General features: G+C 42.2%; 1 pseudogene across 1 annotated transcript; it reads right to left on the minus strand.

The window, feature by feature from the left end:
- Positions 1-11588: 11588 nt before the first annotated feature.
- LOC308233628 (ferritin light chain-like) lies at positions 11589-14676 on the minus strand (annotated as a pseudogene). The gene is made up of 3 exons: positions 14671-14676; positions 13765-13952; positions 11589-12134 (listed from the first exon to the last, which is right to left on the minus strand). The product of its transcript is annotated as a ferritin light chain-like (transcript).
- Positions 14677-26831: the final 12155 nt, after the last annotated feature.

Raw genomic sequence — 26831 nt, forward strand, 5'->3', positions numbered from 1 at the left:
GATTCCTTTTGTTTGGGGTACTCTGTACTTCCTGGACTTGTAAGTCTATTTCTTTCACCAGATGTCATTATTTCACGTTTTCTGTCATTATTTCTTCATATAGGTTTTCAATATCTTGCTCTCTCTCTTCTTCTGGCACCCCCATAATTCTGATGTTGGTACACTTGAAGTTGTCCCAGAGGCTCCTTACACTATCTTCATATTTTTGGATTCTTTTTGCTTTTTGCTTTTCTAGTTGAGTGTTTTTTGCTTCTTTGTATTTCAAATCTTTGACTTGATTCTTGCGATCCTCTAGTCTGCTGTTGGATCTCTGTATATTATTTTTTATTTTAGTCAGTGTATGCTTAATTTCTACTTGGTCCTTTTTCATATCCTTGAGGGTGTCACTAAACTTATCAGAGGTTTCTAGAAAATTCTTGAAAAACCTTATAACCGTGGTTTTGAACTCTATATCCTCCATTTCTTTCATTTGTGACCTGTTTCTTTGTCTCCACATTTTGGCTGCTTCCCTGTGTTGATAGAGTGGCTTTGTGTGCTGGGTGTCCTATAGGGCCCAGTGGCTCAGCCTCCCTAGTTACCTGAGGTGGACACTCTTGGTGCACCTCTTTGTGGGCTGTGTGCATAGTCTTGTTGTAGTTAAGCCTTGATTGTTGTTGGTATCACTGGGAGGAATTGACCTCCAGGCCAATTGGCTGTGAGGATCAGCTGTGTCTACGATGGGAGAACGTCTGTGCTGGAGACACCCTTATGAGACAAGACTTGCTTCAGTGGGGCTTTGGTGCTCACTGAATCTGCTCCCTGAGTGTGTCCCTCATGGATCTGAGGGGTTGTAATCTGGATGGTCCCACTCTGATCCCTGGGTACACTGGCTCTTGGATCTCCAAGGAGGTGCTAATTTAGCCTCTGCCTGAGGCCACCCAGCAGGATCTACAGAGAGATCTGCAGATTCCTCTTCTTTGTTTGGGTTTTGGAGGTGCCCAGATGAGGTCCAGTTGTGAAACAGTGCAAGCTTCTGTGGGGCCTTGGGCCTTCTTTTGGATGTTCTGGGTCTTTCTGACTCAGCTGTAGCTTGTTAGTTAATTTTAGATTTCAAAGGACCAGGCCATTCATATGCAAAAGCCTCTGCACACAGCTTGGGTGGGGCGGGGTCTCAGGGAAGAGCAAACAGCAATGGCTTCCCGTCAGCCCTGCCCTAAGAGGCCCCGGGTCTCAGTGTCCCTTGGTAATCGCTGCAAGCACCTCTGAGAGAAAGCCGCTCTCAAGTTCTGCCCGATGCCAGACAGTCCAGTTTCTCCCCGTATGAGTCTGGGTCCCCAGAGTCTTGCCTGGAACTGGAGTTCAGAGCAATTGGGAGCTTGTGTCTCCCTCCCGATTGAGAAAGACAGCTGCATACTCAGTTGCCAGCCCCTTTCCGAGCATGCGTTTCCTCCGGGCCTTTGTCCTTTACTTCAGCAGCTCCTCTGAGTCTCAGTGTGCTTTTCTCTTTCCTTCTAGTTGTAGAATTTCCACTCAGCCAGCCTTCCTGTGGTTCTGGATGATGTCCGTTTTGTCTTTTAGTTGTAGTTTTGAAGTGGTTGTGGGAGGCGGCAAGTTCAGGTGTTTACCTATGCTGCCATCTTGGTTTCTCAAGATTTTTTATTTTATTTTCTCCAATATGCAAGGTTACTTGTAAAGGCAGTTTACTAGATTTAGGTCTGGGCCAACAGGAGCCAGGCCAAGACATTGTGAGTTTAAGAAATTTTATTGCATTCTCTCACAGCAGGCTGTGACCAGTGTGTCAGTGTCAGCCCCAAGGGAGTGTTTAAGTCACCCTACATAGGGACTGGGTCAGGGTTGCATCAGTCAGCTGGGAGAGCTGCCTGAACAACAGGATGTCCTTAGAAGATAGCAGGATATCTGGTGGGTGCACAACTCAGTCAGGCAGAGGGGAGCGCCCTGATCAGTTGGGGAGTGTTTCTTATCATCTTATCTTCTGCAGGTGCAGGCTGTTTGCTTCAAGCTATGGAAAAAAACTTGTGACAATATATTTCAGAAAACATGTGCAAACAAGAGAGACCAGGGGTAGTACATCCTAACATTAGGAAGTGTCACAACTCAGAAAAATTGAAATATGTTTGGGAGTGCCACAGGGAGCAGGTGCTGATGTGTTGGCCATACGCTAAATGATCGCAGAAAACAAAATCTCCAGTATCCCCCTCCACACACGATTGCTGCCATCCCACTGACCTGAGAACCAGTCTCCCCAAAGGGGCTACTTCCCACCTCCAAGACGAAAAACAAAAAGGCATAAAATCAATGCTCTGAATATAAGCGAGACAAATAAATGTCTGTGCAGCAGGAGGGGAGAGTAATAAAGTGAGCAGGCCTGAGTGATGGTGTAACCTGCTGAATTCCCAGGTCACAGAGTAATTTACTGACTAGTCCTTGGCCACTAGATAATTATCCAGACAGCCCTGATTCTGGTGTGAAGCCTCCTGCTGTTTGTGTTATTAATACCAGCAGTAACCAGCGGGTGTTGGTGGGAGCAGAGAAGAGCAAACCAAGTCCCCAGGCTGCTGAGTGACTGTGGAGGCACCTTCCAGGACCCTCTGAGCTGGACCTCACCAGAAAAACAGACCAGCTCCAGCATTCGGCATTCAGGTTTTAGCCCAGCTCTTGTATAGTCCTCAGTGAGAGACTCTCCACAGGTGGCTGAGGGCTTGGACAACGGAAGACACACCCAAGTCCTGGAGTTTGACCAGCTTATGTCAAAGAACCTCTGCGTATTCATCCTTGGAACTGACTGGAAATTGATTTGGAGGCCTCTCTAGAATAACAAATTAATATCCAGGAAGCAGTGTCAAACACTCCTCTGACATGGCGTGGGAATTAGACTTCACTGCACTCAAGTGGGGCCAGGGAAAGGGATGGTGTCTGTTCTAGGGTTTAATCATTTGGGAGCTTGACCTCAGGTAACCCTAAAGAGATTTCAAGGGGCAAGTGGTATGGGAGTGGGGCTCTCTTATCTCATATTCCTTTTTAAAATATGAAACCATTTGTGAAATCCCAGCACATAGACTTTTCATCAATGTAATTGTACTTTTCTTCCTTCTATAACATTATCCAGTGAATGGGCTGACTGATCGTTATCTTCTTTTCCCTCTAGCACAGTGTTTCTCGTCCAAGGGCAATTTTGGTTCCCAGAGAACATTGCCAAAATCTTGAGTGGCATTTTTGGATGTGATAATTGGGGAGGGAGGTGCTACTGGAACTTAGTGAAGAGGGGCCAAGGATGCTGCTAAACACCCTGCAAAAGCATAGGACAGCCCCCAGAGCAAAGAATTAACTGGTTCCAATATCAGGAGTGCTGTAGTTGAGAAAACCTGCTACAGAAGATTTTGCACACTGCAGCCACAGTAATCCTTTTAAATACAAATCTTAAGTCATTTTCTTGCTAAAAAAAAAAAAAGTCTCAAATGGTTTAGTCGTCATCATCATAAATGCATTCCTAATTATCACTCAATATGTACGTATAGCGCACCTGTCTGTGGTAGACATTGTGAGATAATAGGTACATCTGCATAGACCCTGCCCTTGAATTGGTGGTTACAAAACACTGACTACTGTCATCTCCAGGGTCAAGTCCAATCAACTGAGGGTAGAAAGGGGATGTAGGGGAATGGAAAATGAGAACTTGGTTTGGGGACTTGAGGAATGACAATGCTATGGGACATCCAAGCAGATTAAGGAGAAAGGACAAGAAGTAGCAGTCTAGATGTGGCAGAACTTTCCACACACAGAGGGGTGTGAGTGGACTATTGTGTTTCTTGTTTCAGTAAATAGAACATCCAGCTCCTCTTGTCCCCAGCCTGAAACTCAGATTTCCTTTTTTTTTTTTTTATTCTCTCTTCCTCAGGCTCTCTATTCAAGTCTTTCTCATGTATTTCAGGAAAGCATTATGATCCAGTGCTTAAAGTACCTATTGTTTGTAATGAATTAGTTTTTCTCCATTGCATCCAGAAATGATCCTAGCTATGCACTATCATTTTGAAAAATATTTTTAAAAAAAATCATTCAAAGCATTTTCTGTAGTAATTTAACTTTTTCAAGGAACTCTTGTGGAGAAAGGATGCAAGCACATATCTCCATGGCTTGTGTTTTAATTGAACTCTTAATGTTATGATCTTTAAATATTTTCTCCTTTATAGAAATGTCTATTCAGGCCTTTGCCCATTTTTTATTTGGGTTGTTTTTTGCTGTTTGTAGGAGTTCCTTAAATATTTTCAACATTAACCCTTTATTAGTCATATGATTTGCATATACACTGAGTGGCCAGATTATTATGATCTCTGAACACATAATAATCTGGCCACTCAGTGTATATATACTGTGTATATATATATGTGTGTGTGTGTGTGTGTGTGTGTGTGTGTGTGTGTGTGTGTGTGTTAGAGGCCTGGTGCATGAATTCGTGCATGAGTGGGGTCTGGCCAGCCTGGCCAGGGGTAGGGGACATGGGCGGTTGGCCGGCCTGCCTGCTGGTCGAAATTCTGGTCGAGGGGACAATTTGCATATTAGCCTTTTATTATATAGGATTATATAGGATATACACTGAGTGGCCAGATTATTATGCATTCAGAGATCATAATAATCTGGCCACTCAGTGTATATCTCTCATTCCATAGGCTGCCTTTTCAGTTTGTTGATGGTTTCCTTTGCTGTGCAGAAGCTTTTTAGTTTGATGTAGTCCCACTTGTTTATGTTTGTTTTTGTCACCTTTGCTTTTGGTGTCACATCAAAGAAATCATTGCCAAGGCCAATGCCAAGAAACATTTCCCCTATGTTTTCTTCTAGGTGTTCTACCATTTCAGGCCTTAGTTTTAAATTTCTAATCTATTTTTAAAAAAAATATATTTTACTGATTTTTTACAGAGAGGAAGGGAGAGAGATAGAGAGTTAGAAACATCAATGAGAGAGAAACATTGATCAGCTGCCTCCTGCACACCCCCTACTGGGGATGTGCCCACAACCAAGGTACATGCCCTTGACCGGAATCGAATCTGGGACCCTTCAGTCCACAGGCCGACACTCTATCCACTGAGCCAAACCAGTTAGGGAAGTTTCTAATCTATTTTGAGTTTAAATTAGTGTGTGGTGTAAAATAGGGGTCTAATTTCATTCTCTTGTATGTGGCTATCCAGTTTATCAGCACCATTTATTGAAAAGACTACCCTTTTCCCATTGTGTATTCATGGTACCTTATTGAAGATGAGTTTACCATAATGTGTGGGTTTATTTCTGAGCTCTTTATTCTGTTTCACTGGTTAATATATTTGTTTTTATACCAGTACCATACTGTTTTACTATAACTTTGTGATATATTTTAAAATTAAAAAGTGTGATGCCTTCACATTGTTCTTTTTAAAAAATGCTTTGGTTATTTGAAGTCTTCTGTGGTTCCATGCACATTTTAGGATTATTTGTTCTATTTCTGTGAAAAATGCCATTGGAATTTTGATAGGGATTACATCCTGTAGATTGCTTTAAATAATACAAAAATTTTAACAATATTAATTCTTCCAGTTCATGAGCATGGGAATATCTTTTACATATATCCTGTATCTTTTTAAGTTTCATTTATAAGGCTCTTACAGTGTATAGATATTTGAATTTTATGGCTAAGTTTATTCCTAGATATTTTATTGTTTTTGATGCTAATATACTAGTAAATACCGTGTTTCCCAAAAATAAGACATCCTCCGAAAATAAGACCTACTTACAGGTTTCCTTCTGAGTGAAATATAAGGCATCCCCCGAAAATAAAGCCCCCAGGCTCTGTCTCAGAATGAAAATTAATTTACCGTAAACTGGTTGCTAGGGCCGCCCCGACTGGCGTCTAGCAACCAGTGATGTTACGCGGAGTCCTGACATCACTGCTGTGTGGAGGCGGAGCGGCGGTCGGAGTGAGCGGTGAGCGCGGGGCGGGAGAGAGGAGGAGACTTTTGCAGATGCATGTAGAAGAACAGGAGGATTAGAGCGGACGGGACTCGGCGAAGGTGGTGAGTGCTGGTCTGTCTCTGGTGACACTACCTGATGCTTGCAGCCGCCTTCATGATGACTGAAGGTTCTCAGTCAGTGGCAGACCCTGCTCCAGCCCAGATCCAGGCCCCAGCAAGCCCAGTGACAGTCCCCAGTCAGGCCCCAGGGGGTAAATGTCTGATAAAGGGGTAGGGGGGATGCCTGGTGAAGGTGTTCAGTGGCACAGGGGTGGGGGAGGGGGATCACTTAAAATGACACAGGAGGATCAGAGGGGGCAATCAAAATGACACAGGAGGATCAGAGGGGACAATCAAAATGACACAGGAGGATCAAAAGGGGTTACTAAAATGGTAATCCCCCCTCTGATTCTCCTGTGCCATTTTGATTTCCCCCTCTGATCCCCCCTGTGTCATTTTGAGTGATCCCCCTCCCCCCACCTTGATACCCCAATTCCTTTTTTTTTACCCCTGGAAATGAGCGCAAAAAGAAAAAGCTACTCCGTGGAGTACAAGAAAGGAATCGTGGAAGACTCTTGGGGCCAAAATCTTACTGCTTTCTGATGTTGAGTATCCGATTGGTCCGAAAATGGTGAGCAGAGTATGGTAACCTCATTGAACAAGTGGACAAGGGAAATGCTAAAAAGCGCAAGTGTGCATCAGGTCGGCAACCATTATTTTCCGAGCTGGAAGACCTGATCTGTGAATGGGTTGTTGACAGGAGAGCAAAGGCTTTGGTTGTGAATAGGGCTCAGATTCAAGAATTTGCCCTTGCAATGGCCCCACAGTTTGACATAGCCCCCGAAGACTTCAAAGCATCACAACACTGGCTGGATAATTTCCTTCAGTGAAGTGAACTGTCTTTAAGAAGATCTACAACATTATTTAGGTTGGAAGATACTCAAGTTATTAAGCAAGCACTTGCATTCAAGTCCTTTATTGATGATGCTGACTTCTCTAAATACAATCTTTCCAACATGATTGCTATGGATGAAACTGCAGTGTTTATGGGCCAATCATCTCAAACAACAATTGAACAGCGGGGTGCCTCCTTGGCGTACATTCCCTCCACTGCTTACAAAAGTGCACGTGTTTCCTGTATTTTGGCAATTCATCTGGATGGCACTAAAATCTCACCTTTAATCATTTCTAAGGGCAAGAAGGAAAAGATTGAACGTGTTTTGGGCGTTTTTATTCTTGAAACTGAAAAAGCCTGGGCCACACAAGCAGTTATAAGGAAGTGGGTCAATTTAATGCTGCTGCTTGTTATGCGAGGGAGCCAAAGAGGTCTGCTAGTCTAGGATGCAGCCAGCACTCACCACGCTAAAGACATGAAGACATTTCTTCATGAAAGAAAAATAGATCAGATAATGATTCCCGCAGGAATGACGGCCTATCTCCAGACTCTTGATATTGCAATAAACAAGCCATTCAAAGACAATTTGCGCATGGAAATTAATGACTACATTGGAAATAGAATGGAGAGAAATCAGCGTGGAAACTTTGTGAAACCTCAACTGCAAGAAGTTGTGACTTGGGTGAAGAATTCATGGGAGAAAATCACTGACAGTTGCATTGCAAATGCACTGCGAGCAGGCTCCCTTGACAAGAAGTACTCATTTAAAGACAGTGCTATTGCTAAACATGAGAGATTTGGTCCACTGATTCTGAAAGAAATGGAGTCACAAGAAATTCACCAGGAAATTCAGGAATTGGATTGTTATGATGATGTTCCAGAAGATGATGACATGATTGTCATTGAATAAATGAGTAAATTCTTGATACTGTAGGATTCACAGTTTGTCTGGTTTGTGTTGACAACTACCGTACTACCGTACCATATACAGGTAATAAATTTGCTTTATTTTCATTTAACAATAAATGTGTACCGTATTCTTCTTCATGGAAAAATAAGACATCCCCTAAAAATAAGACCTAGCGTGTCTTTGGGGGCAAAAATTAATATAAGACACTGTCTTATTTTCGGGGAAACACGGTAGACTTGTTTTCTTAATTTCTCTTTCTGATAGTTGCTTGTTAGTGCATAGAAATAAACTGACTTTTTTAGGTTGAGCTTATATCCTTCAAATTTACTGAAATTGATGATTACTTCTTACAGTCTTCTGGTGGAGTTTTTAGGATTTTACTATATATATTACCATATCATCTGCAAATAGAGGAAGTTTTACTTTTTCCTTTCTAATTTGTTTTTTTAATACTCACCTGAGGATATTTTTCCATTGATTTTCAAAGATAGTGGAAGAGAGAGAGAAAGACAGAGAAATATCGATGTGAGAGAGACACATTGACTGGCTGCCTCCTGCAGGCTCCCCACCTGGGGCTGGCGATCAAGCCTGCAACTGAGGTGTGTGCCTGTGGCCAGGAATCAAACCCAGGACCCTTTGATCCGAAAGCCGATGATCAAACCACTGAGCAACCAGCCAGAGCTGTAATTTCCTTTTCTTGTATTGTCCTCATTTGGTTGTGGTATCAGCGTAATGCTGGCCTCATATAATTACTGTGTATCCATTAACAAACTACTGTACTTAAAATTATCTTTAATGCTTTTGTGTTTTAATGTTCACATTAGAGTTGTAAGTGATTTACCTATCACCTTTACAACATGAGTATTCTGAATTTAACTATATATTTATTTTTTAAAAATTTATTTATTTGAGAGAGAGAGAGAAACATCAACTTGTCATTCCTATTAATGCATTCATTGATTGCCTCTTTTATGTGTATTGACCGGTCAAACCCGAAACCTTGGAGTATTGGGATAAAGCTCTAACCAACTAAACTACCCAGCCAAGGTGGAAAACAATTTGACTTACTAGTTTCAGGTGTTTTCATGAAATTCAGCAGCCCGAATCCCTGGAAGTTAACTCAAACACAATAAGTTAAGTCAATTAACTTAATTAAAACAAACCTATAATTTTTCAGTAAATGGCTATTCATTGTTTCAGCTTTCTGATCTTTAAACTGACAGCAAGTGTGTCAAGGTTGCTAGAGGAATATCTGGTGAGGGTTTCAACAGTAATTCATAAAAGTGGTGGGACCACAGAGATGGGATCTGCTATAATTTGAGGCTGGTAGGCCAAAGCCAGCCACATGTCCTCCCCGCAGCTCATCACTTCCAGAAGCATGCGAGCATGTAAATGCACTATTGGATTGGCTTTATGCATCCACTCAGTCTGCTTTTTCACCTGTGCTTTGAATGAATGGCCCTGCCTTGTTCCCCATGAGATTGATTTGGAGCATTGCCATCTTCCTGCCACCATGCCCACCCTCAGGCATCTTTGACTTCTTCCTCTGCCCTCAACCTCATGTCCATCCAATCTATTGCCACATTGGGGCTTTGGGGAGGTGATTAGACCATGAGTGTGGGGCCCTCACGAATGAAGACACAGTGAGAAGGCAGCAGTCTGTAACCCGGAAGAGGGCCTCCCAGGTTCTGACCATGCTGGCATGCTGACCTTGGCCTTCAGCCTCCAGAACTGTGAGAAGTAAATTTCTGTTGTTTATAAGACACACAATCTATGCTAATTTGTTATAGCAGCTAGAACTGACTAAGACAATGTAATTTCTTGTTTTTTCATGTTGTTCTCACTAGGCTGGGAGGGTCTCCAGGAAGAGACTAAATCCCCACCCCTTTTCTAAACTATCATTGATTAATTTCTGAATGCCAAGTACTGTATAAGAATTGTAACTATGTTCTCTTATTTTTTTTTTGTTTTTTTGTTGCTTTTTCAGCAATCCCTGGAAGTAGATATTAGGAAATCCACTTTGTAGGAGAGGATTCTAAGAGCAGAGTTTAAGTGACTTGCTGAACTGTCTTTATAGTCTATTGCAGCAGCCAGCTCCATAACCAGGCACGTGACAGATATTGAATGCTGAATTGAAACCAATATTTCCGAACATAAATTTCAGTTTAGGCACCTCCTCTTTTAGGAATTCTTTTGTAACCTAATGTTGCCTCTTTGTTGCACATGAACCTTGATCAGACCTATTTACACATTATCATGCTAACTTGTGATCTTTCAACACACCTGTCGTTTTCCATGCCCTTAGGGTGGACTAGGTGGACTATGCTTGTTTTCTGATAAGAGTGAGCAGAGCGGGAGTGGGAGGCTGGCCTGCTGAGCCATCCTGAGAGAAATGCTCCCGGGACACCCAGGGCTGAGGCAGTTAATTTATCCCAGTGGCGAGGAGGAAATTTCTTGTAAAGGCTAGCTCCCCTCAGAACAATGTGGCCTTTTATTTTTTAGCTTTGGAATGGAGCCTAGCTGTCCATGGAAACAAAGAGAGGGGAGAATCACTGAACCGGTCTCGCACATAAAAAACCGACCATGTCTGTCTTTGAAGTCTCCTTTATGTTGTTTAGAAAACTTTGGATTATAGGGGTGTTTTTCCCTCCTTTTCTTCCTCAGTTCCTCACCCCACTCCAATTTTTTTTTTTCTTCAGAAAAAAGCAAGGATGGGGTGTAAGGGAACCTTTCTTTGAAACAGGGCAGAAGTCATTAATTAAGGCTCCCATTCATTCCCTCTGACACTTGCTCATCAATCAGATTTGCGCTTAGCATTCTGATGACCCTGCTGACCTGGAGTCCTCCATACTGTCTGCAAGACAGAATTGAAACTCAGACCACACACCAGAAAAGAGGGAGTGGGTCCTGGCTCCTGGCTTCCTGAGACCGAGGAGAAAGAGGCTGGGGACAAAGCTGGCTGGTGGGGAACTCTACTGAGCTGAGGTGAAGGTGACTAAAGAAGATACTTCCTTTGCGGAAGCAAGTGTTGTCCCTTTCACTGAAACAGTGATCTATAGTTGCCCTTCTCGTTCTCTCCCCAACCCAAGGTGAGCCATGGAGGGCGGAGCCCAGTCGGCTGGGCCAGGGCAATGAAGCTAGCAGTTTCTGTCTGCCAACTAGGCACTGCTAAAGGAAGTGAACAGCTCTAAGCCTTCCCCCAGAAAAGTACAGGGAGATGTTCTGGAGATGACGATGGCATTTTGGGCCTGAGCTGTAGGACCTTTATTTCATCACTCGCTACTAATTTATTCATTCAACAGCCATTTCCTGGGCACCCACTATGTAGTAGGCATCATGCTGGGTACTGAAGACAGAACTATGAATGAAGCAGGTGCGGTCTCTACCCTCATGGAGCTTGTAGTCTAAATGGGAATGTACTTGGGACTTTTCATTAAGAGAAATTGGGTCTTTAGGAGGACCCACAGTGGTCATGTGCAGTTAAAATGAAATGACTATTTATTGGTTTCCTTCTATGTACTAGGCATATTTTGGGGAAGACTGGAGCAATTCAAAAATATAAAATGGTAGTTTGTTAAATCTGCCTTCCTATTACAGGTATATGAATTTCTAGATGTTTTGTTTTGGTGAACTTGGCAAGCAAGATTATACTTATTGTTTTGTTTTGTTTTTTTGTTTTTTCCTGCAAAAAGTTTTAATGTTTCCATTTGGTCCAATGTATGAGAGTGGGCTTCATGGTGGTTAAAACAATGTCTAGGGATTTTGGAGAGAGGCTCAGGCAAAAGCCAGGGGAATGCAGAGGGGCCCCTCAAAGGCCTCTGGGCTCCAAAGGCTCCTGGCTGTGCTTGAGGGTGAGCCTTCAAGAGATACTCTCCCAGCCCAGTCTGGGGGCCTGACAGCCTGCGGAGGTGAGTCAGATGGTTGCCCATCTTCTTGATGAGTTTCACCTGCTCACCGAGGACGTGGTTCTCCAGGAAGTCACAGCGATGAGGGTCTGCGTGGGTGGAACCCAGGGACTGCAGCTCTCAAAGGGCCTGGTTCAGGTTCCTCTCCAAGGCCAGGACGGCTTCCATGGTGCCCTGAGTTTTGGCCACTCATCTTGGGAAGACTTCAGCACGTCCTGGGAGTGAATGCGGCCACCGTGCTGGTTTTGCAACTTTAAGAGCTGTTTGGAGCCCTTGCACTTCTCCTCCAACTCGCAGAGGAAGTGGCCCACGCCGTCCAGAGCCACATCATCATGGTTGAAATAGAATCCCAGAGAGAGGTAGGTGCAGGGGGCTGCAGATGCAGGCTGGCCTGGTCGTTGATGGCAGCCTCCACCTCAGTGGAATAATTCTGACGAATTTGGGAGCTCCTGGTTGTTCAGCAATAAGGAGTTAAGGTAGAAAAAAAACCCCTGGTGTGTTGGCCTGTCTTGGAGGTGGTTCCAAAGGTGGTGACTGGATAAGATGCTGGAGAGTGGTCGGAGAATAGAAGAAGGGGTATCCCTCCAAACACTGTTGAAGCAAGAGACAGATCTGGGACTGTCCAGATTTACTTATCTTTATCTAAAACTATGATAAGCTAGGCAGTTTAGACAGTGAGTCACTTAAATTATTTCAAAGGTGTGTACCATTAGTCCTGTCTTATACAGAAACTTGGAGATCGATATTGTATCAGAAGTCACCCAGCTGGTAAGTAGCAGGCAGTACTTGGACCCCAGCCTATGGACCTGTAAAGCCTTGTGCTGTGCCTTGCACCCTCCTGTGGTCATTTAATTGAGCTATCATCCCCGGCAGAGCTGAAGTCACTGACTCCTTCAGTCACACTGGGCAAACATGGTCATACACAGGAAGGAGCAGAGACCGGGGGATGGTAAAGTGATAAACATACTCAGATCATCTCCAGAAAGTCTTTAGCCATTCTTAATAATCACATACACAGTGCTTTATAAATCATAAAGCTCATCACATTTCTTAGTTGACCTTCACAAAAACCTAGAAGCAGGTGTTCATATTATCCTCTTTCTACAGCTGAAGGAACCAGGTTTTAGAAGAATTGAGTAAGTTTCTGGAAGGCAAACCATTACGGGGTAGAATGGAGACCCTCAGCCAGATCTTTTTATTCTTAATGAGCGACACACATGGAAGACTTTGTCCTCCTGTTTAGTTCAAGGACAGGAAGAGAGTCTCGAAACATTCTGTTACGTTCCCGTCTTCTTCCCTGTAAGTGGGATACAGGCACCTTGGCTCTCCTTCATGTCCTCCTGTCCTCTGACGGGTGGTTGATTTTTGTGTGTCTGGCTGTGCTGTTCAGGACAAGTGGAGTCTGAATTTCTGACAGGTGATAAATGGTAATGGGTTATTTCCCTCTCTGTAGTCTGAAGCTTGGCACCCACTGTAGCTGGGAAGCAGTTGCCCATAGCAGGAGTGTGGTGGCAGATGGGGACTCTGAAGGTGCTTGGCCACAGGTGAATGCAGTTACACAGGCTTCTGTTTCCAAAGCTTTTGAAAGAAGGTTCTATGTGAACTCAGACCTTTCTGACCAGCTGGTTTGGCACCTTTTCCTTTCTGTTTCTGAGAAGTCAGAGAGGATGAGGGATAAGGGGCAAATGCTGACTAGAAACCTGAAAGTCTGAATAAATTGGCTTCCACATTTAGAAAGAAAAAGCTCTAAATGAATTGTGAGCAGAAGAACTGATGTGTCTCTTATCAGTCTGCTGCCTGTTGACTTTGGCTGGGAGATAATCACCATGGTTAAGGAGGATCCTGGCAGTCAGCTATTATTCATTCCTGATCATTTTCATTCACCATTGTTTTGACATATAAAACCTGGAAAGACTATCCAATCCCTTAATGCTCTGCAGCATTGTGGTTTCTTTTTATGAACCACAACCTCCTCATCCTTTTCCCAGCTCTCTCTCCATGCCTGCTCCCTTCTTCCCATCCCTACCAACTGCAAGGGACAAGGAGGGGGCTGAGCAGTTGGTCTTGCAGACCTCATACCTCACTTCAGCCACAAGAGCTCTGCTGCTGTCTGCTTTATGAAATGGCCTACTGGGCACCATTACTCTGAAGGGTTCCTCTGTGAAACAGTTGAAATCACATGCTCTCAGGTGTCCACGTTTCGCAGCTACAAGTTCTGACAGGGTTGAGGCAGTTGCATCCAAGCTTCCTGTTCTCCATCCGTTGTACTAGTAAGTGCAAATAATCGTTAGTCATTATCTGTTCTTTCCCCAACTGTGACATCAGAAAGAAGGTGAAGACACCCTGGCACATTCTGTTTGTTCAGGTGTTGACAACTGATTGAATTTATTCTCTTTGTCAAGCTAAGTCCGCCTAGAGCTAATATTCCTGTCCGGGAAGGGGTGGCCACTCCCAAGTTTACTCAGTCTTGGTCCAAATTTTGTTTGGTCACTGGGGAAGGTAACAGTGTCCACATAATTCTGTACTTTTAACTATTCTGGGCCCACTTACTCAAATACATAGTAGGAGGATACAAAAGGATTGGCTCTGGGTCTCCACAGTTAATGTGGGCATCATTATGGGCTTGCTCCAATCCACCACTCCTTATCAATCACTTGGCTCTCTTCAGTTGGCATACTATTTTGGACTTACCTTTCTGTCACAGATCAACATTTTCCTTGTATACATATAAAAATTTTCTCTCTGGATCCATAAATTCTACTGGACACAAAAGTGTTTCCCTGTCTAAACCTTTATTCCCACCAGATCCAGAGGGATAAATTCTAGGGCCTTCTCCTGCCTGAATTTTTGTCAGGGGGCAAGAAACAGGATTGTGAAAACTTAAGGAAAGTTCAGAGGAGACAGCAAAATCTCTATCAGAAATGGGTCATGAAATCATTAATCCTTATCAGGCCCTGAGGTAGGTGATCAAGACCTAGCTTTTACCTTCATGGTGCTCACAGGCCAGTAGATGAGCAGCTTTCAAAACAAATAGTTCGGTGTCATTAGTTAAATGTCATAACAGATTTCATGTCAAAAACCAAAGGAAGGAGAGAGTAATTATTGCACTAAAATTTCCATGAGTGCAAGGATCCTTTCTATCTTGTTCACAGTGTCCAGGACATAATAGTAGTTAGTGTATATTTGTTTAATTGAATGAATTAATCTATATCAAGTATATGCAATGCTTTGATTGATTCATTCAACTACTTAATCATTCATTTAGGCCTTTATCCACACCTTAAAAAAATGTTAGCTATTTTTTTTGGTAGTGAGACAATTTCTTCCCATTGAACTTATTTATTTTTTTAAATAAATCTTTATTGTTCAGATTATTACAGGTGTTCCTCTTTTTTCCCCCCATAGTTCCCCTCCACCTGATTCCCCACCCCACACCATGCCCTTACCCCCTGCCACTGTCTTCATCCATAGGTGTAAGATTTTGTCCAATCTCTTCCCGCACCCCTCACACCACTTTCCCCCTGAGAATTATCAGTCCACTCCCTTTCTATGTCCCTGATTCTATTATATTCACCAGTCCATTCTGTTCATCAGAGTTTTTATTCACTTGATTTTTAGATTCACTTGTTGGTAGGTATGTATTTGATGTCATTTTGTTTTTCATAATTTTTATCTTTTTTTTTTATTAAGGTATTATATGTGTACATATCTTACCATTGTCCCCCCACATAATTTTTATCTTTACCTTTTTCTTCTTCTTTCTCTTCTTAAAGAATACCCTTCAGCATTTCATGTAATCCTGGTTTGGTGGTGATGAACTCCTTTAGCTTTTTCTTGTCTGTGAAGCTCTTTATCTGACTTTCAACTCTGAATGATAGCTTTGCTGGGTAGAGTAATCTTGGTTGTAGGTTCTTGCTGTTCATCACTTTGAATATTTCTTGCCACTCCCGTCTGGCCTGCATAGTTTCTGTTGAGAAATCAGCTGACAGTCGTATGGGTACTCCCTTGTAGGTACCTAAACGTTTTTCTCTTGCTGCTTTCAAGATTCTCTCTCTGTCTTTTGCCCTTGACATTTTAATTATGATGTGTCTTGGTGTGGTCCTCTTTGGATTCCTCTTGTATGAGGTTCTGTGCGCTTCCTGAACTTGTAAGTCTATTTCTTTCACCAGGTAGGGAAAGTTTTCTGTCATTATTTCTTTTTTTTTTTTTTTTTTTTTTTCAAATTTTTATTAAGGTATTATATGTGTACATATCTTATCATTGCCCCCGACCCCCACCCCACTCCCATATATGCCCTCACCCCCCAATGTTTTGCATCCGTTGGTTACTCTTATATACATGCATATAAGTCCTTCAGTTGATCTCTTATTTCCCCCACCTCTCCCTAACCTTACCACTGTAATTTGACAGTCTGTTTGATGCTTTACTGCCTCTGTAACTATCTTTTTGTTCATCAGTTTATAATGTTTTTCATTATCCCCAAATGAGTGGGATCATGTGGTATTTTTCTTTCATTGACTGGCTTATTTCACTTAGCATAATGTTCTCTAATTCCATCCAAGTGCCTACAAATGGTAGTAATTCCTTCTTTTTTACGGCAGCATAGTATTCCATTGTGTAGATGTACCATAGTTTTCTGATCCAGTCATCTGCTGATGGGCATTTAGGCTGTTTCCAAATCTTAGCTATTGTAAATTGTGCTGCTATGAACATAGGGGTGCATATATCCTTTCTGATTGGTGTTTCTGGTTTCTTAGGATATATTCCTAGGAGTGGGATTACTGGGTCAAATGGGAGTTCCATTTTCAGTTTTTTGAGGAAACTCCATACTGTTCTCCACAGTGGCTGCACCAGTCTGCATTCCCACCAGCAGTGCACGAGGGTTCCTTTTTCTCCGCATCCTCGCCAACACTTGTCGTTTGTTGATTTGTTGATGATAGCCATTCTGACAGGTGTGAGATGGTATCGCATTGTTGTTTTGATTTGCATCTCTCGGATAATTAGTGACTTTGAGCATGTTTTCATGTGTCTCTTGGCCTTCCTTCTGTCTTCTTTCGAGAAGATTCTATTTAGGTCCGTTGCCCATTTTTTTATTGGATCATTTATCTTCCTTTTATTAAGTTGTATAAGCTGCCTGTAGATGTTGGAAATTAAACCTTTATCAGTGATACCATTTGCAAATATGTTCTCCCATACAGTGGGGTTTCTTGTTGTTTTGTTGATGGTTTCTTTTGCTGTGCAAAAGCTTTTTATTTTGATGTAGTCCCATTTGTTTATTTTCTGTTTGGCTTCCATTACCCTAGGGGCAGTATCACTGAAAAAGTTCTTTTGGCATATGTCTGAGATTTTGCTGCCTGTGGATTCCTCTAGTATTTTTATGGTTTCCCGTCTTATATTTAAGTCCTGTACCCATTTTGAGTTTATTTTTGTGTATGGTGTAAGTTGGTGATCTAGTTTCATTTTTTTGCATGTATCTGTCCAATTTTCCCAACACCATTTATTAAAGAGACTGTCTTGACTCCATTGTATGCTCATGCCTCCTTTGTCAAATATTAAATGCGCATATTGGTTTGGGTCGATATCTGGATTCTCTATTCTGTTCCATTGATCTATATGTCTGTTCTTGTGCCAGTACCAGGCTGTTTTGATGACAGTGGCTTTGTAATACAGCTTGAAATCTGGTATTGAGATCCCTCCTACTTTATTCTTCTTTCTCAGGATTGCTATGGCTATTCGGGGTCTTTTTTTATTCCAGATGAATTTTTGGAGAGTTCTTTCTAGGTCTGTGAAATACGCCGTTGGTATTTTAATGGGGAGTGCATTAAATCTATAGATTGCTTTGGGTAGTATGGACATTTTAATGATGTTGATTCTACCAATCCATGAACATGGTATGTTCTTCCATCTGTTTACATCTTCCTCTATCTCTTTTTTCAGTGTCCTGTAGTTTTCCGCATATAGGTCTTTTACCTCCTTGGTTAGGTTTATTCCTAAGTATCTTAATTTTTTTGGTGCGATGGAAAATGGGATTGCTTTTTTAGTCTCTCTTTCTGTAAGTTCATTGTTGGTGTATAGAAATGCCATAGATTTCTTGGTGTTAATTTTGTATCCTGCTACATTGCCGAATTCATTTATTAAGTCTGTTAGTTTTTTGATGGAGTCTTTCGGGTTTTTTATGTACAATATCATGTCATCTGCAAATAAGGACAGCTTTACTTCTTCTTTTCCAATTTGGATGCCTTTTATTTCTTCTTCTTGTCTAATTGCAGTGGCTAATACTTCCAGTACTATGTCAAACAGGAGTGGTGAGAGTGGGCATCCCTGTCTTGTTCCTGTTCTTAGGGGAAATGGTTTTAGTTTTTGCCCATTGAGTATGATGTTAGCTGTGGGTTTATCATATATAGCTTTTATGATGTTGAGGTATGATCCTTCTATTCCCACCTTGTTGAGAGTTTTTATCAAGAAAGGGTGTTGGATTTTGTCAAATGCTTTTTCTGCATCAATTGATATGACTATGTGATTTTTATCTCTCAATTTGTTTATGTGATGTATCACATTTATTGATTTGCGGATATTGAACCATCCTTGCATTCCTGGGATAAATCCTACTTGGTCATGGTGTATGATCTTTCTGATGTACTGCTGGATCCTATTTGCTAGAATTTTATTGAAGATTTTGGCATCTACATTCATGAGGGATATTGGCCTGTAATTCTCCTTCATTGTGTTGTCTTTATCTGGTTTTGGTATTAGGGTGATGCTGGCTTCATAGAAGGAGCTGGGAAGTGTTCCTTCCTCTTGAATTTTTTGGAATAGTCTGAGGAGGATAGGTTTTAGTTCTTCCTTGAATGTTTGGTAGAACTCTCCTGTGAAGCCGTCTGGCCCCGGGCTTTTGTTTGCCGGAAGCTCTTTGATGACTGCTTCAATTTCTTCCATAGTTACTGGCATGTTGAGCTGTTTAGATTCTTCCTGATTGAGTTTTGGAAGGTTATATTTTTCTAGGAATATGTCCATTTCCTCCAGGTTGTCCAGTTTGTTGGAATAGAGTTGTTCGTAGTATTTTTTAACAATCCTTTGTATTTCGGCGGGATCTGTTGTTATTTCACCTCTTTCATTTCTGATCTTGTTTATTTGGGTCCTCTCCCTTTGCTTCTTGGTGAGCCTGGCTAGAGGTTCATCAATCTTGTTTATCCTTTCAAAGAACCAGCTCTTGGTTTTGTTGATCTTTTGTATTGTTTCTTTGGTCTCTATGTCGTTTATCTGTGCTCTGATCTTTATTATTTCCTTCCTTCTGTTTACACTGGGCTTTTTTTGTTGCTCTTTTTCTAACTCTTTGAGTTGTTGGGTTAGGTAATTTATTACCCCTGTTTCTTGTTTTTTGCAGTAGGCTTGTAGAGCTATGAACTTCCCTCTCAAGACTGCTTTCGCTGTGTCCCATAGATTTTGGATTGTAGTGTTTTCATTGTCATTTGTTGTCATGATGTTTTTTATTTCTTCTTTGATCTCTCTGGTAACCCAGTCATGGTTTAATAGCATGCTGTTTAGTCTCCATGTGTTTGATTTCTTTGGGTTGTTTTTATTGTAGTTGATTTCCAGTTTTATGCCACTGTGGTCTGAGAAGATGCTTGATATGATTTCTATCTTCTTGAATTTGAAGAGACTTTGCCTATGTCCCAACATATGGTCTATCTTTGAAAATGACCCATGTGAGCTTGAGAAGAATGTATATTCTGTGGCTTTGGGGTGAAATGTTCTGAAGATGTCAATTAATTCCATCTGGTCTAGTGAGTCATTTAGGATTGATGTTTCTTTGCTGATGTTTTGTTTAGAGGATTTGTCCAATGGTGATAGTGGGGTATTAAAGTCTCCTACTATGATTGTATTGCTGTCAATGTCTCCCTTAATATCCTCCAGGAGTTTTTTTATGTATTTGGGTGCTCCTGTATTGGGTGCATATATGTTTACCAGAGTTATTTCTTCTTGTTGGATTGCTCCCTTTAGTATTATGAAATGGCCTTCCTTATCTCTTGTTATGTCCTTCAGTTTGAGATCTAATTTGTCAGAAATAAGTATTGCTACCCCAGCTTTTTTTTCAGTTCCATTTGCCTGGAAAACCTTTTTCCATCCCTTCACCCTCAGTCTGTGTGCGTCTTTTTTTCTGAGGTGGGTTTCTTGTAGACAGCAGATATATGGGTCGTGTTTTCTTATCCAATCTGTTACCCTATGTCTTTTGATTGGGGCATTTAATCCATTTACATTTAAAGTTATTATTGATAGGTACTTATTTGTCGCCATTCCTATTCTTTACCCCTGTGTTACTTCTTCGCTTCCTGTTTCTTTCTTTCTTTCTTTTTTTTTTTTACAGTAGACCCTTTAGCATTTCTTGCATTGCTGGTTTGGTGGTAATAAATTCCCTTAGTCCTTTTTTGTCTGTGAAGCTCCTGATTTCACCTTCAATTTTGATTGACAGCCTTGCTGGGTACAGTATTCTTGGATTCAGCCCCTTCCTTTGCATGACTTTGTATATTTCATTCCATTCCCTTCTGGCCTGATGAGTTTCTGTTGAGAAATCAGTTGCTAGTCTGATGGGGGTTCCTTTGTATGTAACTTTCTGTCTCTCTCTTGCTGCTTTTAAGATTCTTACTTTGTCATTGGTGTTTGCCAATTTAATTATAATGTGCCTTGGCGTCGGTCTTTTGGGGTTCATTTTGCTTGGGACTCTGTGAGCTTCTTGGATTTGTGTGGGTTTTTTCTTCCCTATATCTGGGAAATTTTCTGTCATTATTTCTTCAAAGAGGTTTTCTATTCCTTGCTCAGCTTCCTTTCCTTCTGGAACCCCTATTATGCGGATGTTGTTTTGTTTCGTGTTGTCCCAAAGTTCCCTTAGACTCTCCTCCTGCCTTTTAATTTTTTTTTCTAGAAGTTGCTTTTCTTGGGTATTTTTTTCCATCTTGTCTTCTAGCTCACTGATGCGGTCCTCTGCTTCTTCTAGTCTACTCTTGATGCTTTCTATTGAGTTCTTTACAGCAGCGATGTCATTTTTCATTTCTTCTTGGTTCTTCTTCATTTCCTCTTGGTTCTTGCTCATATTGTCGAATTTGTCTTCCATTCTTTTCAGCCACCTTATGACCATTTCTCTGAATTCTTTTTCTGGAAGGTTGCTTGCCTCCATTTCGTTTACTTCCTTTTCTGGTGATGCCTGCTTTTCTTTCATATGCGGGCTGCTTCTTTGTCTCCCCATGGTCTCTCTTCTCTGGGTGTCTGGTTATGTAGTTCTCTCTCTCCTGGGTTGATTTAAAGGCACAAAATACAGCACTACCAGGTACAACTCACAAGGCACTGAACAGGAATGTATTCACGATATTAATAACCTCCAATAAAGGTGACCACCAGAGAAAGGCAAATTAGGTGATAGGAGAGAAAGAAGAAGAGGAAAAAAGAAAGAAAGAAAGAAAAAAAGAAAAAAGGAGTGTGAAAATGAAATTGGGAAAAGGGAAAGTAAAGAGAAAAAAAAAAGTAAGAGAGACAAGAAAGTGACTAAGAGAGAAAGGGGAACAGACTATATATATTGGGGATAAAACTCCAATAGAACAATCACTAATCCCAGCAAATGCCAGCAACAAGTGCCTGGGGATTAATACAAACTACAACACCAACTAATATGGATTGAGGCAAGGGAAAGCTGAAGCACAAAACAAACAAAAAAATAAACAAAAGAAGAATAAGCAAAACAATCTCACAAAAACAGCATAAAAATTGGATATAATCTACATTCAAGCAAACAACAACAAAAGGACAGAGAGAAGGACAAGTTTATGGATAGCTCAGACAGCGAAGGGAGAGGTGTATGTGGACTTGGAGCAGGGGATTAGAGATTAGATATGTAAGTAGGGTGAAATTTTAACAAGGGGTAAACAGAAAGAATAGGGAAAATCTAAAGCAGTAAAAGGGTAAGACAAACAGGACACTGAAAAGGGGGAGGTTAGGAAGAGAGTGATGGCCTAAAGGTAGAGTTGAGATAGAGTAAAACGATGCTAAAGGAAAGATAAAAAATAGAATGTAGAACCCTAATCCCAAAATAAAATGAAGAGAAAATAAAATGACACTTTAAAAAAAAAAAAAGATAAAATAGCAGTAGTAATAATACGGATTGAAAATAAAAATGTAATCATTAAAAAGGTAAAATCAAGTGATGAAAAAAGAAAAAAAAGTTTCTTGATTAAAAGATGCAAAAAATGAAAATAAAAAAAAATAAAAAAATAAAAAAATAAAAGGTAAAAATAAAATGTGAAGTAGTGAAGGTCATTCACTTCCTCTGTTTTTCTGTTTGGCACGCCTGTTTCTCAGTCCAGACAGTATTGCAGTTCCCTGCGATCCACTGCTCTTCGGTGTTGTAAGCCAGTCCTGATTTTAAGCAGGCGGTGTGTCTTAATTTCTCGTATTCCTTTATTTTTGATTACGCAAGAGTCAATTTGTGATTCAGCCCCTGGGTGGCAGTGTTTCTGGATTGACTTCCGGGTCTATCTATGGCCTCTCTAGGCAGTGTTAGAGCCTTCTTTCCCTGTGGCACTGCCACCGGCCTGTGGGCGTGGTCTGCCTCAGAGCTGACTCTCTGATGGTCACTCCCCGCTCCGATCCCCAGGTTCCAGAAAAACAACTTTCCCCTGCAGTCTCCCAGGGTGTCCCCAACTGGGTGATCCTATGTATTGGGCTTAGTAATCAGAAGCAAGGATTTGAAGAGGAAAAAGCCCAAGTGTGCGAACTCCAGGACTGCGAGTAAACCCAGGCACAAAGGGAGCGCACGGGCTGCGCGTAAGTCTGGACAGCCTGAAATTCTTAGGGTGTCCCTGCACTTCAGATCAAAATGGGTTGCTTTTTAGAGTGCCCTTCTCTTAGCAGCTCTGAGGACCCCTTTCCACAATCACAGATCACGCCAGCCCCTACAGCCACGGATTTTTCTAGGCACAGACTTCCCTGGTCCTCCAGCTCCCGCAAAACGCGCGTTCCTCTCTCCCGCCGGGACCAGAGACCTCACCTTTTCCCAGGCGAAATCTGACCTTTCCGTGGTGGAGTGTAGAGCTCCTCTGAACCCCTGTGCTTGCGCCAGTTGGGGAGCGTTGTTCTGGGGCTCGCAGCTGTTCCTGGGGTGCCGCCGTTGTGGATTCTCAGGCTTCAGATAAGCTCCACTTTCCGGATCAAGATGGCGCAGACTCCGCGTCCAAGCCCGCAGCTCCGGGAGGGGACCCAGCCGCAGTTGGTGCTGCCAGGTCAGGGGAACCCCGTTCAGCAGTCCCCCACCTCCTTCTGGAATTCAGCTGTCTCCCAACCAGCCAACAAACACTCCTTGTGCGTCCCTCAGCTGTTCTTTCTTTCTGCTCCGGGACAAGGCTCGGAACACGTCTGTCTATTCCGCCGCCATTATTCCCCTCCCCCATTATTTCTTCTAATAGGTTTTCAATATTTTGCTCTCTCTCTCTTCTTCTGGCACCCCAAAAATTCAGATGTTGGTACGCTTAAAGTTGTCCCAGAGGCTCCTTACACTATCTTCATATTTTTGGATTCTTTTTTTCTTTTTGTTTTTCTGGTTGGGTGTTTTTTGTTTCCTCATATTTCAGATCTTTGGTTTGATTCTTGGGGTACGTTGATCTACGGTTGAGTTTCTGTATATTCTTTATTTTAGACAGTGTATGCTTAATTTCTGACTGGTCCTTTTCCATTTTTTTAGCATTCTCATTAAGGTCCTTGAAGGTCTCACTAAGTTCCTCAGAGGTTTTTAGAAGATTCTTGAGTAACCTTATAAATGTGGTTCTGAACTCTTTGTTGTCCAGTAGTTTGCTTTCCTCCATTTCTTTCATTCGTGACATGTTTCTTTGTCTTCGCAATTTGGCTGCTTCCCTGTGTTGATGGAGTGGCTTTGTGTGCTAGGTGACCTAAACGGTCCAGTGGCTCAGCCTCCCCAATCACCTGAGGTGGATGCTCTTGGTACACCCCTTTGTGGGCCAAGTACAAAGTCTTGGTGTAGTTAAGCCTTGATTGCTGTTGGTACACTGGGAGGAATTGACCTCCAGGCCAATTGGCTGTGAGGACCCGCTATGTCTATAATGGAAGAACTGCTGCGCTGGAAACATGCTTATGGGGCAGGACTTGTTTCAGTGGGGCTTTGGTGCTCACTGAGTCTGCCTCTTGAATGTGTCACTTATGGATGTGAGGAGTTGAAATCTGGTGTCTCACACTGACTACTAGGTACACTGCCTTCTGGATCTCCAATGGGGTGCAGGTCAGCTACTGTCTGAGGCCACCCAGCAGGAGCTACAGCGAGAGCTACAGTTTTCTCCTCTTTGCTTGGGGTTTGGAGGTTTTGGAGCTGTCTGACCGGGCTGCAAGTTTGGGCTGCAAGGGCAGGTCATTCATATGCTAAAGCTGCTGCTTAGAGCTTGGGTGGGTTTGTAGATTGTGTGGGGTGAGGTCTCAGGGAGTCACTAGGCTGGGGCGTGGCAAACAGTGATGGCTGCCAGTTAGCTGGCTCTGCATCTCTGACCGTGTCCCCGCGTCCTGCGCCCCAGCACAGTAAACAATTATTCCTGCGCGCAGCTCTGCAAGCAAGCCACCCTCACTTTCTGACCTGATGGCAGACAGTCCAGCTTCTCCCCATAGGAGTTTGGGTCCCCCACGTCTCCCCAGAAACTGGATTTCAGAGTAATTGGGGGCTTGTCTCCCTTTGGGTTGAAAAAAGCAACGCCTGCTGCCAGCCCGGATTGTGTGACTTCGTACCTCAGCTTTTCAGCGCTTGTGCATGTCTCAATACTCTTTTCTCTTTCCTTCTAGTTGTAGAACTTCCACTCAGCCAGCTTTCCTGTGGTTCTGGGTGATATACGTTTTGTCTTTTATTTGTTTTTTTGAAATTGTTGTGAGTGGCAGCAGTTTAGGTGTTTACCTACGCCGCCATCTTGGATCCTCCCCCATTGAATTTAAATGTAAAATTATCCTTAAATAACATTAGGAAAATTTTTGATTAAATATAAATGAGAGTTATGACCTTGAATACACTCTGTATCATTCTCCATGGGCAGAACAGAAAAATAGAAGTTTATAGAGCTGAAATAAGTTGCCTGATTTATATAATGGGATTCAAACCCAGGTCTGTCTGCCTGACTCCAAAGCCCACAATCATTGCCTAGCCTACACTGCCTCTGCTAGAAGGTGTGGAACCTTAATGTCAGGCCCTGGAGAGTGGATGGAGTTGGACTTAGAGCTGGAACCGAGGGAAGTTAAGCTGTCAGTTTGATCCCTGAGGGACATGGCTAAGAACCTAAGATTTCTGATGAGTGTAATTTGATCCAAGCTGGCATTAGGGGGTAAAGATCTTTACCTGAAAAACAGGGCAGGGCATGACATGGTCCCAGGCAGTGATGATACTGGGTCAAGACAGTAACAGCATGTGAAGTAGAACTAGAGCTTTCCAGGTGGGGGAGGTAGTGGTGAGAAAGACAAGGTGGGACTTACTCATTGAGAGAGGAAACTTGAAGGTTTGGGTTTTAAAACCCAGGCTATGTAGTTTGGATTCAGGAAATTAAATTTTTTGCTTAATTGCACTGAATGTTGCTTTTTTAGGGCATATCTTTCATTTCATCCTTTTGCTGATATATTAGCAATATAGCTGTAGTATGGTAGAGTATAAAGAATCTTAAGATTTGTGACTCCTTTCTTCCTACTTGCTACTTTGAATATTTTATCCAGTGGCCTCATCTCCCTGAATTTTACTTTCCTAATTTTGAATGCAAGAGTTTTAGCATTTGCCTTAGTCTGTGGTTTTGAAGATCATGTGAAAGTTTGTGAAGTACATTTTGACGAAGAAGCTCTGTACCTCATGAAGTTTTATTCTTATGTGCTATGTCTATTTTTAACAATTCAGCAATCCTATTTCTGGGTATATATTCAAAAGAAAGGGAAAACAGAATCTGGAAGTGTATCAGCACCCCCATGTTCATTGTACCATTATTCACAATAGCTAAGATATGAAAATAACCTAAGTGTATGTCAATGGATGAATGGGTAAAGAAAAGGCAATGGCATATTATTAGCCATTCAAAGGAAGAAAGTCTTGCCATTTGCAATAACTTGTATGAACCTGGAGGACAGTATGCTGAGTGAGATAAGACAAACAGAGAAAGAGAAATACTGTATGATATTACTTATATGTGGAATCTTAAAAAGTTGAACTCATAGAAACAAAGAATAGAGTAGTGGTTACCAGGGACTGAGGATCTGGAGAAATGGGGAGATATTGGTCAAAAAGTATAAACTTCTATTTATAAGATTAACTAGAGGCCCGGTGCACAAAATTCATGCATGGGCAAGATCTCTAGGCCTGGCCAGTGATCAGGGCTGATCAGGGCCTTCTGGCTGCCGGCTGGGGCCTTCCTTCATTCCACGCTGTCCCCTGGTGATCAGTGCATGTCATAGTGAGCGATCGAACTCCTGGTCTCCTGGTCGAACTCCCGAGGGGACAACTTGCATATTAGGCTTTTATATATATAGATAAGTTCTGGGAATCTAATATACAGCATGGTGATTATAATTGAAAGTTGCTAAAGAGTAGATCTGAGGATTTCTCATCACAAAAAAGAAATGGTAAACATATGACAGTATAGAGGTTTTGGCTAAAGCCGTGGTGATAATTATTTTGTAATATATAAGCATATCAAGTCAACACATTATACACCTTAAACTTACACAGTGTTTTAATATCAATTATATATCAACTAGTGGCCCAGTGCATGGAATTTGTGCACATTAAAAGGGAATTAATTAGAGGAAATATTTTAATATTGCTATTTGCCCTTTCTCTATAATAGAAATGTCAGAGATGAAAGAAAATTAGTAAAATGTATATGAAAATCTTCCTCCTGTCAGAGTCTGGGGCACACCACGGAACCCAGAGTCAAGTCCCCGCCCACCCACGCGTGCCTCGAAATTGCGCGACACCCAGACCTGGCTGGCCCCACCCCCATCAAGTCCTGCCAGGTGGGGGGCACAGCCTCAGGTCCCCTGGCCTGGTGCCAGGCGGGGGGTGCAGCCTCAGGTCCTCTGTCAAGCCCTGCCAGGCGGGGGATGCAGCCTCAGGTCCCCTGGTGCACCCTCAGGTC

This window comes from Plecotus auritus (assembly GCF_963455305.1).
Source record: "Plecotus auritus genome assembly, chromosome: 9".
Taxonomy (NCBI): domain Eukaryota; kingdom Metazoa; phylum Chordata; class Mammalia; order Chiroptera; family Vespertilionidae; genus Plecotus; species Plecotus auritus.